This window comes from Hermetia illucens, chromosome 3 (genome assembly GCF_905115235.1).
Source record: "Hermetia illucens chromosome 3, iHerIll2.2.curated.20191125, whole genome shotgun sequence".
Lineage (NCBI taxonomy): Eukaryota > Metazoa > Arthropoda > Insecta > Diptera > Stratiomyidae > Hermetia > Hermetia illucens.
In genome coordinates, this window is record NC_051851.1 from 153,348,926 (window position 1) to 153,361,928 (window position 13,003).

General features: G+C 44.1%; 1 protein-coding gene across 1 annotated transcript in view; it reads left to right on the forward strand.

Moving 5' to 3' along the window:
* The first annotated feature begins 3,888 nt into the window (after positions 1–3,888).
* The window catches only part of LOC119652545 (solute carrier organic anion transporter family member 74D-like), a 58,060-nt gene continuing 48,945 nt past the window's right edge, over positions 3,889–13,003 (forward strand). The window contains exon 1 of the mRNA XM_038056749.1: positions 3,889–4,233. The gene's annotated coding sequence lies outside the window, so the exon portion shown is untranslated. The remainder of the gene's footprint in view (positions 4,234–13,003) is intronic.

Consider the following 13,003-nt stretch of genomic DNA (forward strand, 5'->3'; position numbering starts at 1 on the left):
CATTGATGTGCAGCCCAAGATCTCGCGCCGCCTCCTGAATAATTACATTCGTAGAAAGCAACCTTCTCCACTATATCGGAAGTAACAGTTGGTGCAAAGCCCTGTACAATTATGATCATCCTTAACTTGGATCAGAATCTTGTAGTCAGAAAGCGGCTCCAAAATCAAGGTAGCGCACTTTGCGATAGCCATGGGAAACAACCCGATTCCGATTCGCATCTGCTACCACTTGGCTTTCCAATTTCTATACTAGAAAAAAGAAGTCGGGAAACGGGAAGCTAGACGCTTCAGGTATGAAAGGTTTTGTGTATTTCTTTAATAAAAAGATTTGTGTGTGCATTTGTTCCATTAGTATGTAGCACGTAATATGTGCATATATTAGGTGAGAATATTCACTTTCAAGTAATATTGACATTCAAAGTCTTGAATTTGCACAGAAGCGACAGCTTTGACCTACTATAACTTTGTTAATAATAGTTCGATTTTCACCAAATTTAGGATAGGATCATGCTCTATACTCCAGCCTACAGTGATTCTAGGAAGAACTCAAGGGGGGTTTTCCTATCAATTACTAAAAATTATAGAAATGTACTATTATTAACTTTATTTGAACAGGTATCGGTATGGAGGGTATTTTGGATCCTAGGCACAATACAGTGGCAGCCTCTTGACTTTTTTCGGTTAAGTAGCTTCTGAGAATGGATCCGTTAAAGAAATGATCACTTTCAACCCCCCACCTTTCCAACAAATGTCAAAACTAAGACCGGCTTCGAAAAGTACTAACCGAGACTTTAATTTGATGCCACATGTCTATATTTGATGAAAAAAAATGTACACCTCCCTTTTGCATCCCCATACATGCACCCCCCATACCCCCCCTTAAATTCGACGTAAAAGGATGTAACTCACTGTATACGTCAGTGTTCACAGTTCCCACCTTTCTACCAAATTCGGTGTCAATCGCTACAACCATCTCCGACAAAAATGCGTGTGACGAACAGGCAGACAATAAACCTGGAATACTGAACTGCCCAGCCTTCGATCAGCCTGTCACCGAGCCAGAAGAGCGGCTCAGAGGGCGGTAGGCAGAATCGACCAAGGGCGAAAGAGCGCGCCTATAAGGAAGCCCACAAAACCCTCAAGCTCGCCATGCAACGGAGCAAGAGGGGAAGCTTTAAGGAGCTCTGTTCCGTAGCAGACGTAAACCCATGGGGGAGCGCCTATAGAATAGTGATGAGGCGATTCTCCGCAGATCACGTGCCCTTCACTCCTGTTAAAAATTATCCAGGGGTTATACCCTCAGCAAGAAGAGGGCATAGACAGCTACCAGCGACCTCTGAGCGTGACGGCAATACCGCCAGTCACCAGTGACGTGCTGCTGGAGATCTGCGCTAGGATAGGAAATAACAAAGCTCCAGGTCTGGATGGCGTTTCGAATAGGGCCTTTAAGCTTGCCGTGAAATCCAGACCGGACATGTTCACTGAGTTGTTCGGAGCGTGCACATCCAAGGGGATATTTCCTGCCTCATGGAAACGACAGAAGTTAGTGCTACTGCCTAAGGCAACCTCCAGGTGAGCCAACCTCCTATAGACCTATTTGTCTTTTGGGCAATGTGGGCAAAATGTTAGAGCGAGTAATCTATAACAGATTACTCCCGGTTGTCGAGAGCCAGGGAGGTCTCTCAGATGGATGGTATGGGTTCCGTAAAGCCAGATCAACCATTGATGCCATCAAAATGGGCTACTGGCTTGGCCGAAGATGCAATCCACGGAAAGGGTAGTACTAACAAATATTGCGTGATAGTAACCGAAACTAATACGGGAATCTCTGGCGAAGATTGGTATTCCCGCTTATCTTGCAGCTATTGTCAACAGCTATTTGAACGCAGGCTTTGGTATGACACTAATGACGGGCCCCAGGAGTACGTTATCTCTGGGGATGTCCCACAGGGCTCCGTACTGGGCCCACTGCTGTGGACCCTCATGTACAACGATATGTGTGGTACATTATGGATACGGTGGTGGGCTACGCCGACGATATAGCGCTGGTTGTGGTCGCAAAGCACCTCGAAGATGCTGAGTTATACTCATGCGAAGCGATCAGTGCTGTTAAGGGTTGGCTAGAGAGTTTTCGTCTGGCACTTGAGGAGGAGAAAACGGAAGCGGTTCTCATCACCAAGCGCCGTAAAAGAGATTTTGTCCGTATTCAAATTGGGAATCATATCATCACTTCTAAGCCTGCCATCAAATACTTGGGATTGATGATAGACAGGGAACTTAGCTATAAGCAACAAGTGCAGTATGCTTATGACAAAGCATCCACTGCAAGTGTGGCCCTGGCAAGGATGATCCCGAATGTGGGAGAGCCACGGCATGCTTCCAGGTTGCTTATAACTAGGGTAGTGAGTTCGATCTTGCTCTATGCAGCTCCAGTTTGGGGAAAGGCATTACAGGTTATATTTAACGCTAACAAACTGAGTTCAGTCTACAGAATAACAGCCCTAAGGGTGGGCTCGGCATTCAGGACTGTCTCAGATGATGCAGCATCCGTCATCTCTGGAATGATGCCCATTGACATCTTGGCAGATGAGATGACGAATATATATAATGCGAAGTCTATCTCTGCTTTATCGCAGACGAAGAACGCCTAAAGGTAGAGATCTCTCAATAGATGGCAAGAACGTTGCGGTTTATCCCTGCCGTTTAGGAGTGGTTGGAGAGACGGCACGGTGAGATTAATTATAACCTTACCCAGTTTCTCACGGGGCATGGAGGATATCACCAGTATCTGTTCAGGTTTCAACTAGATACCTCACCCGATTGTCCAAACTGCAATGGAGTCGCAGAGGACTCAGAGCATAAAGTTTGTGGAGGAAAGGAAGAACCTAGAGAAAACTCTAGGAGAGGTGCTCGTACCAAAGAATCTAGTGCGAAGAATGTTAACATGTCAGGAAGACTGGGTCAACTCCATGGTCACATCTATCCAGAGCAAACTGCGAAAGGCAGAGGAGACTAAAAAAGCGCGGTTACATACGCTGCGTAGAGACGAAAGGAGACCAAGCTAAAATGAGCTGTCTCCGCCCGTGATTAAATACCGAATGGTGGTTCCACGGGGCTTGGGAGGAGTCGGGGGTGGTTTAAACCGATTTTAATACGGTTTTATTTAACCTTAAAAATGAGTCCACATGTAAGAAGTACATAATACCGAAAAGGAGCATAATGGTCACTGCAAAAGTGGCGACCACCGAAGACGATTTACAGAAGGAACCTTGGACCCACGTACTGATTCTCCTATTGAGGAGTGGATTCAGCGACGACACAGAGGAATGAAATACCACTTGTTGCGATTCCAGCATAGCGGTTACAGGAAGTATCGGTGGCAATTCTAGTTCGATGATTGATCCTTTTGCTCCGAATGTGGTAGCCCGCCTGAAAATCTGCTTAAAGCATAATCATCTTCAGGAAGCAACATTATCGCTGAAAAGAGCAAAGGGAAAGAATAGGTCATTTTAGTAGGTGTAAATTCTTCTACAGGGTCCCATCTTCTGCCTAAAGGAAAAATCAAATGTTAGTCATATCTAATCCTCGAAACGGCAGAGACGGTTCGTTTGTAAAATAATCATGACTTTGGTGGAATTCCACTCCAAATCATCATCAGACCGAGTTCAGATATTATCACTGAAAGCTAAAACCCATCGTGATTAAGCGGAAAAATTTGGTCTAACACTAAAATACCCATGCCATATTCGAATGCGCGTCGAATAAATAAAATGAATCGATACGTCCCCAACGTAGCTCCAACCATAGATAGTCTCAGCTGGCTTATCTTCCAAGCACAATTTGTCTTATCGATGGTGCAGCCAGGCTTTCAATTATAATCGAGTGTGGACTAGGTATTTAGTCGGCTAGTACGCTTCTAAGCGAATTCTTCGCAAAAGATACTTTCCGCACAGCAATCGTAGCTCAGATACCGCGTGCCTCTTGCCCACTCGGACAGAAGCGCTCGAATTCTGCTTCTACAGTTCTAGCTCGGATAGAGTGGTGTATTCTGCTACATACCCTTCAGTGCTGAACAGTGTAATATGTGACTATAGTGCTTGCAGATTCCGGTGGTCTTCAATATAGTGCGAAATATATTTCTTCAGTGAAAGTTTGAATTTTGTGAGGTATCTTCAAAACTTAGTGCTGAACATCTTCATATACGAAGTCTTCAAACCCCAAAAACTTACAAATGTACGTAATATGTAGAATAATTTATAGTTTAAGAAAAGATTTATTTCTGTACTTTGCACCTTAAAAATTGTTCAGTCCTAAAAATACATTTTTAATTACTTCGATCACTAAAAATAATTAAAAAAAAAAATTATTACGCACATTCCCCATAAAGCACGTTGGGAAAACAAAAGTGACACGAGCCCCAAACACATTCAGTCCATATTATACGTGACTGGCATACTTCAGGAAACCAACCGCAATAGCGCGGAACACACTGGGCATAGTGGAACTACTATAAAGTATCTGAAAACGGATCCTACATAAAATAACCACTCATAATTGCTATTAATGCAATCATAATTATTCTGAATGCATTTCTACTTGAGATGGAAGCAACTACCAGGGGAACTTGGTTGCATCTGAAGAATCCACGCACGCGGAATACTCAATCCATGTTTATATCTAGACTCTGAGGTGGTCCGATATCTGATTTATGCAAATAGCAAGATTTGAATTTAAATCGTCTCCAGAGTATTTTGGGGTGGTTCTATCTTACAATGTAAAAATTTATGGATATTTCAATGGAAATCATTTAGATTATTGGAGCTGGATGAATTCCAATTGATAGTTAAACTGAGTGCCTATAAAATGCACACCCAAGTTTGTTTTATCAAATTGACACTGAAGTTCGCTTGTGACACCGTAAATACTTAGATATGTGTTTTACTAAGAACTCAATGGCGTCACTTTAGAGGTTCTTCAGTCTCTATCGTTTTGGATATATTGATAAAATTTTTCCTGGAACACGAACCCAAACTTAATTGAAAATGGAAGATCTAGAGGTCACAAGTGTGAAGTGGCGGAAATCTCATAGTAACAGGGATCATCTTAGTAATTAAAAGTCGTATCAAACAATGAGAAATTTTGGGGCTGCAAAGATAAACATAAATATAGAAACTGATCGCTCCTCTGAAATGGAGTGGATTCTCCGCTTCCAAGGCAAACTTTAGCTATTAAACCAGTGTCAAGTCTGGTTTTCCAGAATTTGGTTCTTTGCTGAGGGTTACAAGGAAGCTCAATTTCTCCGCTTTGCGAGAGTATCCCGGAAAGTTAGGCTGTAAATTTCAAATTCAAGTGAACTAAGACTAGAAAGATTTGACCTAGAACCAGCCCTACTTCACTACTTAATCTGATTTAGGATTGATACTGACATCATTCGAAGGGCACGTCCTTATGCTCTAGAACACATGTTCATACCTTTGTTAAACTAGGAAAACAAAGTGTAAGTTTAAAGACCCTAATAAAATCTAGTTTCTTCGAATGGACCATTACCAAATGGCGTTACGACTGCTGCGGCTAGGATAGGCAAGGTTATCCAAAATACGTGAAGATGGAGGCAACGGATTGTAACTCTCCAAATGATAAGGAGTCACAGACTTCGAACCCACCTGTGATTTTAGGCAATCAAACGCAACCGAGTTCTTAGTTCCTTAGGTTCAATAATCTGCCCCCACATTACTATAGTATAACAAAGTCCTACGTCTTTCCTTTTTTGCATGGCTGACAACTCGACCTGTTGCCGAAATAAAGAAATATTTAAGGGCGGTCCAGGTTCATCGTCATCCTCTGGCGAATTGTTCAAAGTCCTTGCCATCCGCGCAGCAAGAAAATTTTCGGACTTGTGGTTGACATCTAGATCGTGGAAAGAATCAGGATTCCCCGAATCGGGCATTAGCATTCAGTATAATTTACTCCAATTTTCTGACTTTAGCGGTTGGGTTATGTAGAAACAAAACGCTGTCACTGCTTCATCAGTTTTCTAACGACCAACACCGTCTGCCTAGAGCTATGCCTACGGCAAAGAATTCATAGCAGATTCATGGGACAGTCGCTTAAATAAGTGATCAGGATACCCTGCGATCAAATCGATCATAATAAAGGCTATATTTTAAGACAGGTTTCCATGATAACAAAAATGTCATGGAAGGGACGATCAAAGTCAAGCGCCGTAATACATAATCAAAAAGCCTAGTCCCGAACTTCGTAGCTTTTAGTATAATATGGAAGATGCGACAACTGGTAACAAGCTTGGAATTTAAAGAACTTGATTATTATCGCAAATTTTCAATGACATCACTCGGTATCACGAGTGAGTAATTTATATCCTTTGAATCGACGAGAAAAGTAACTTTAAAACATAGACTGATTGACAGCTATTTCAGTGCTTATTGGAACTAGTTGGCATTATACGTGATCACGAAATAGTTGTTGGAAGTACCTGGTTTGCGGAGAAAGCGGTCCACAAACAAACGTGGGTTTCTCTAGACAGGACCACTTTCAACCAAATTGACCGCGTGCTGATCAAACGCCACCCCCACTCAGCGTTGATGAATGTCAGAACATAAAAGGGGGCCAATGTAGACTCGTATCACTATCTCGTTGGCATGGTGCTCCGAGCTCGAATACCAACACTGTTCAGAGTTCCCTCTGACAATCAAATGAGAGTCAACACTAAAGCCACCCACAAGATAACCCTCCGAAACACCTACAAGGGGGAAATGAATGCCGCAATAACCGCAGTCAACAGAGAACCTCGAGATGAAGCATCAACAAATGATTTTCATAATTACCTGAAGAATGTTATCATAAATACGGCCACAAACATACTTGGCCCCAGCCACAAAAAGAGTCGGAACGGCTGATTCGACGATGAAGGTAAGCTAGCAACGGAATGGAAGAATGCTGCATACTGAGTAATGTTGTATTCTCAAAGGATGCGGACACGGGAAGAGACTTATCACGAGCTTCGATGAGCGGAGAAGGCTCGGAGAGCCAACAGCTCTGTGAACTCGAAAAGTACAGGGAGCAAGAGCACACCTCGATGCAAATCCTGCCGAGACAAGGAGGGAAACAATGGGCATATTGGAACGATGGGTTGAGTACTTTGGTGAGCTACTGAACACCCAGAACATCGGCGAGTTGGAGGTCCCGCTAACTGAAGACGACGGAGAAATACTGCCAAGTACAGAAGAAACAATACATGAAATTCATCGGCTTAGAAATCATAAGTCACCAGGAGCCGATGGAATTACAGCCGAATTGGTTAAATATGGAGGCGACCAATTACACCAAGCGGTTCATCAAATTATGTTCAAAGTGTGGGACAGTGAAACAATGCCTGACGACTGGCAACGAGACATTATCTGTCCCATACATAAAAAGGGAGATATCACTCAGCGCAGCAATTATAGAGGTATCACGTTGTTGAGTACCATCTATAAGATGTTCTCCGCTATCTTGCTAGGTCGGATAGTCCCATACGCTCACAACATCATTGGCCCATGTCAGACAGGCTTCAATCCAGGCAAATCACTAACAGATCAGATTTTCTCTCTGCGGCAAGCGATGAAAACTGTTGGAATGTGGCCATCAGTTGCACCATCTTTTCATTGACTTTAAAGCCGTCTATGATAACATAGCCAGGGTAAAACTGTACACGGCCATGAGAGAATTCGGTATCCCAACGAAATTGGTAAGACTGACTAGGCTGACCCTGACCAATATGCGAGGCCAGATAAAAGCAGTAGGATCACTCTCGAGATCATTCGACAATAAAAAGCGGTCTAAGACAAGGGGATGACCTATCATACGACATCATGGCAAATCATGCGAAACATGGGAAGAACGACCCGAGACGTACAAACTGCCTTCATCCAGATAGAGAAGGCGGCGTGAAATATTGGGTTGCACAGTAATGAAGACAAGACAAAATGTATGGTGGCAACGTCAGCACCAAAAACCAACCAACAACGTACTAGTCAAACGGGAAGAATAAAGATAGAAGACTACAACTTTGAGACCGTTGATAATTTCTCCTATCTAGGGTCGAAAATCACAAACGATATTAGCTACGATGACAAAATCCGCGCACGGCTGTTGGCAGCCAGCAGGGGATCAAAAAGCTCTTATTGTACGAGACGAAGATCTTGCAAGTCCTCATGTATTCCTCGGAGAGCTGGGTTCTTAGCAAGAAAAGTTACGAACTTTTAGCCGCCAGAGAAGAATCCTCCGAAGAATTTTTGGCCCCCCTCCTACACGACATTTTTTGAGCGATACCATGACCGTCAGTTGTGGATAAAATCCTACGCAATAAGTTACGGTGGACAGGTCACTTAATCGGTATGATTGAGGATGATTCCGCCTGAAAAGTCTATAAGGGCAATATCTATGGTAGGAAAAGAAGACGAGGCAGACCCTGTCTGAGATGGAACGATGGCGTAGGTCAGGACGCCAGACAGCTTTAAGCGATATCGAATTGGTGGACCTCGACACAAAACCGGGATGCCTGGAGTTCCTTATTAAGGCAGTCCTAGACCGGATACCGGTTGTTGCGCCGTTAGCGATGATGAAGGGCAACCGACGAGAGATTTTGGAGGCTTCATCAGCAAGATTCATGTTCCCTTAATGAAAGGAGTAGGAAACCTTACTACGGACGTCCTCTCGGTGACGCTAATTCTAATTGTTCTAGAAAAAGGAGGACCAACGCCCAGCAGATTGAAACTTCAGCCGCAAAGGAGGGGAATGGAGACCAAATCTTGCCTGTCATCACCTTTTCTTCTGCCTCTGCCAGGAAAAGCGGAAGATAGTTAAACTTGTGATGTAGACGGAACCGGGTTAATACCGATATGTGGAAACGGATCCACGTAGCCTGAACAACGTAGACCTGGGACCTGAAGCCGAAATTTGTTGGTATTGAGGGCATGAGCGTTGTTACACCATCAAGTGTGGCAATTCCAGAGAAATCAGACACTAGAAAGCTAGTAATCCCAGTGAGATCCACACAGACTCTTCAGGTAGTGTCAGGTTTCACATAAGATTACGCTTATGTCTACAAGCTTGAAGATTAACCTGCAGCAAGCCAGAACCCCTCCTATATACTGGCGGCAAGACTGACATAGTTGCTGGCCTCCCCTTATATATTTCTGATACAAGAGCAATAGGTTCGTTGTAACAAAATCTGTATTGTATTGGATCAGTAAAGAACTGGAGGCCTTCTTCGATGAGAAATCCTCAAGGCCGAGAGTTTGCGTCCTACTGTCAAAATTTTTAGAGGCAACAATGCTGAGAAAATTCTATTCCCAGGACCTACTTACCCCAACTTAACAATGGCAAGAGGAGAAACATTATAGTTGTCTCCGCTTACTTACCGTATGATTCTTTATGTCCTCCATCGACGAAAGAACTAAGGAATCCGGTTGTATATGCAGAATCAAGTGGTCTTGAACTCTTAGTAGATTGCGATGCGAACGCTCAGCATATTTGTTGGGACAGTAGCAAATACAACCCTATAGAGAGAAGCTGATTTTATCAATTCGGTCGCTCAGAACCAGAATAGGACTCCGGGCTAGGAGTCTACCCTTTGAATAAAACCGGGAAGTTGGCTTTTCTTTTGCGACAATATGCAACGACCTTTCAAGCTGAAGTGTATACAATCCTAGGGACGGCAGCCTGGGTGATCAACGAGTGGTTGAAGGGCAGGCGCATTGCAATCTGCACCGATAGTCAAGCTACATTGAGGAGGTTTGATCACTTCAGAAATTGTTCAGGAATATAAAAACCAATTAGACACTATTTATAGATTAAATACGGTGGAATTACTTTGAGCGCCTGCTTATTGTAGTGTAAGGAGAAATAAAATCTAAGACTCCTTAGCAAAAGGGGGTTCATTTTCGGTTTGCCCGGGCCGGAACCAGCAATTGGAGTGCCAGTAATATTGGCTAATTCTGCCGTCAAAATCTGAAAAAAAGCTTCCCATAATATCAGCTGAAAATACACCGCAAACTTTTCCTATTGGAACCAAACAAATATACTGCAAAGTTGATCCTGTCGAGGAACACGAAGACTTGTAGGAATTTTGTGGGCAATATAACTGGCCATAATTCACCACCTGAGCATATATTCATAACACTCATTCTCCTGCAATAAGGAAGTGGCATCGGTGGAACCTTTTTCTATGTGAGTGCTCCGCCTAAGGACGCATCACACATCAAATTTTTAGTGCTCATATACTTCAGCTGCAACGGGTAGTATCACATCTACTAACGGAAATCCTCCGATACATAATCGAATCCGTGATATTCAATTAGGCGGGGGAATCGGATACGATGCACCACTATGGTCTGAGTGCTCAGAGACTTTACCTTTCTCCCACCTCATGCACGCATTGCGGATGAGAATAACACCCATCTGATCCGAAAAGTTACAATAATAATCTGTGTTTATTATTTTATTAGTTTCGAGGTAATCCATTCTTTTTACATCCCCTTAAAAGATGCTACCCCAACTCGTTTTAATCCCCAAAGTGTCAGGTCACCAATCCCTTAGCGTTTTGGTTTCGATTTAGGATCATGGTGGCAGATCTATCTATCATGTAACATCCATCTAGTATGGGACTCTTTAGGTGGCTTCGTAACAAATTACTTTTCGTGTAGTCCTAGTGTCAGTCCTACTACACCCCCAACCTGTTGATACAATTTGTCCCGTTTCTAGGTGCAGAGGACTCACCTTCATCCTTCTGCACCGTTCTTCGTTAACAGAGAACTCTCAGGAATCACGACGTGGAGGCGGAAATCAGGCTTGTGTGTGTGTGTGTATGGTGGGGGAGAAGCTACAGCTTCTGAGCACTCAGGCCGTGTTGGCCCATTGTACTCGTCTCCCCCGTCTAAAGGAATATTCCGGATTCGTTAACGTATCGCAGGATTTCCGTTAGTGGATGTGATGCTCCCCGTCGCAATTGGAGGACATCGGCACCAAAGATCTGATGCCTGATGCGTCCATAGGCGGGGCATTCACATAGGAAATGCTCCGTGGATTCCGCTTCCTCATTACAGGAGGGACACGTATCATCTTCCGTAATTCCTATTCTGAACATATGCCCAGCTAGTGAATTATGGCCTGTCAGAATGCCCACAATACACCTGCAAGTCCTCCTGCTTTTCGACAGGATAAACTTTGCGCTACGTATGTTGGGTTCTGGCAGGAAAAGTTTGGTGTGTCGACCAGCATTTAAGCTCGGCCACATGTCGTTATGGGATACTTGTTCCCAGTTTTTGAAAACAGATTTAGCCAATGCTACTGATACCCCAATTGCTGGCTCCGGTCCCGGCATAGGGGAGATTGACCCCTCTTTCGCTAAAGCGTCCGAGATTTCATTTCCCTCTATGCCACAGTGACCAGGTACCCAGTAGTTCCACCGTATTGAATCTAGACATAGAGTTCAAACGGTTTCTGCATTCCTGAACGATTTTCGAGGTGATCAAAGGACTGCTCAATGCCCTCAGTGCAGCTTGACTGTCACTGCAGATTGCGATGCGCCTGCCCTTCAACCGCTCGCCAATCACCCAGTTTGCCACCCTTAGGATCGAATAAACTTCGGCTTGAAAAACCGTTGCATATTGTCCCAAAGGAAAAGCCCACTTCTCGTTTTTATTCGAGAGGTAGACTCCGACTACAGAACCCTCTTCTGTTTTTGAGCCATCGGTGTAGAAGACTTCCGTATATCCCGCCACGCATTCCTCTGGGTCTTCCCAGTCCTCTCTACGCTTCAGGGTAACTTCATATCTTCTACCAAACAGATGTATAGGGACACGAGAATCGGAAGGCATTGTAAGAATTGGATTTAGTCCTCCCAGTAACTCTTCCAATGCTCTGTGCCCCTCACATCCGTTGTTTTCCCATAGATCTAATCGAATTAGCCTATGAGCTGCTCTCATTGCAGTGCTTTGAATAAATATATCCAGGGGCTGCAAATGAGTAGTGCATTCAGAGCTGCGCCGGATGTCGTGCTCATGGCACCAGTGATACCCAGACAAACAGTTCTTTGCAGTGCGTCTAGTTTACGGTGAAAACCTTTTCGTCTCACCTTAACCCACCACACTACGGATGCATATACGAACATCGGCCTGATGATGGCAACGTATATCCACATTACCACATGAGGCCTGAGTCCCCATGTCGAGGCAAAGGTCCGACTGCACAGCCCATAAGCTGTGAGAGCTCGTTTCATCTTTACCTCTACATGTTTGTTCCAAAAAAGTTTTTTATCTAGAGTGACCCCCAGATATTTCACTTCTTCAGAGAGTTGAAGGGTAGTACCCCTCATCTCAGGGAGACAAAGTCCATCCAGTTTTCTCCTTTTTGTGAATAAAACCATTGTGGTTTTATTTGGATTAACTGACAAACCATGTCTAAGGCACCAGCTGTCTATCAAATCAACGGCACGCTGTGTGTTCCCGCACACCGTTCCGAGATCCCGATCAACAGCAAGTACAGCCACGTCATCAGCATAAGCTTGAGCGTGTATTGGCAAATTTTGCAGTTCGCAAAGCAGTGAGTCGATCAGCATACTCCACAGAAGCGGCGAAAGCACACCTCCTTGAGGGCAGCCCTTCGTCGCTTCCGTAGTCAGGTAGCGATCGACCCCTACCTCAGCGCACAACAATCTTTACGTTAGCATAGCATGGATCCACTTAATTAAAGCATCGTCAACACCATGCGCTCTGGCGGCATCACAAAGTTTTTGAAAAGGCGCACAGTCAAAAGCCCCTTCAATGTCCACGAACACCCCCATCGCGTACTCACCATTCAAAGTTGCATCCTCTATCTTTGTGACCAAAGAATGAAGAGCAGACTCACAGGACTTTCTACGTTGGTAAGCATGTTGGTTTTCACTAAGTGGGTGTGACCTAAGTGCGTTTCCACGAATGTGACGCTCCACCAGTCTCTCCAA